The sequence below is a fragment of the Saccopteryx leptura genome, chromosome 4 (assembly GCF_036850995.1).
Source record: "Saccopteryx leptura isolate mSacLep1 chromosome 4, mSacLep1_pri_phased_curated, whole genome shotgun sequence".
NCBI classification, from domain to species: domain Eukaryota; kingdom Metazoa; phylum Chordata; class Mammalia; order Chiroptera; family Emballonuridae; genus Saccopteryx; species Saccopteryx leptura.
Window position 1 is genome coordinate 54,257,024 of NC_089506.1, and position 1,019 is coordinate 54,258,042.

Genomic DNA, 1,019 nt, shown 5'->3' on the forward strand with positions numbered 1-1,019 from the left:
GGCCCAAATTTAACCTGTAGATACCTTCAACTTTCAATACCCCCAAAATTTGGTCCTAAAAAATTATTTTCAGTGTTGGTTTAACTTAAAAGAAAAATTCAATTGAGTATTTTTTTTTATTAGTTTGCATTTTCAGTAAACAGACATACTTCTACTTTCAGAGTGAAATCTTAGAAATCTTTAATGGAAGACCTTTCTGTGGTTCATCAATATTTAGTGGAATGGATGGATTAGAAACTGTCAGGGAAGGAGTAAGAAGGTATCTGGGTGAGCAATTTCTTATGATGCAGCTCTGAAATTTAAGAGACAAACAAACAAACAAAAAGTGAATCAAAAATGGGAGAAGGAGAATATTAGTGTAATGAGAAAGTATTTATTCATCTAATCAATTTTTTGAGCATCTACAAAAACCAAGGCATTTTATAAGTTCTATATGCATGTATTTGTATATAGAAGGTTATAAAAAGAAGAAATAATACCTTTTTTTTTTTTTTTTTACTAACTGCATTGGTCTTGTCTCATTTTCTTTTGGGACAGCAGTTTTTGCCTAGGTCAGAAGTTTTGGTAAAAAATGTTAATGCGGCCCTGGCCGGTTGGCTCAGTGGTAGAGCGTCGGCCTGGGGTGCGGGGGACCCGGGTTCGATTCCCCGCCAGGGCACATAGGAGAAGCGCCCATTTGCTTCTCCACCCCCACCCCTTCCTTCCTCTCTGTCTCTCTCTTCCCCTCCGGCAGCCAAGGCTCCATTGGAGCAAAGATGGCCCGGGCGCTGGGGATGGCTCCTTGGCCTCTGCCTCAGGCGCTAGAGTGGCTCTGGTCGCGGCAGAGGGATGCCCCGGAGGGGCAGAGCATCGCCCCCTGGTGGGCAGAGCCTCGTCCCTGGTGGGCGTGCCGGGTGGATCCCGGTCGGGTGCATGCGGGAGTCTGTCTGTCTCTCCCCATTTCCAGCTTCAGAAAAAAAAAAAAAAATGTTAATGCATTAATCTGTTTCTTTAAGAATGTTAATTTACTCTTTATATCA

General features: G+C 42.9%; 1 non-coding gene across 1 annotated transcript; it reads left to right on the forward strand.

Annotated features, from left to right (window-relative positions):
* The first annotated feature begins 582 nt into the window (after window positions 1–582).
* TRNAP-GGG (transfer RNA proline (anticodon GGG)) lies at window positions 583–658 on the forward strand. The gene has a single exon. It is a non-coding gene; the product is annotated as a tRNA-Pro (tRNA).
* The last annotated feature ends 361 nt before the right edge of the window (window positions 659–1,019 follow it).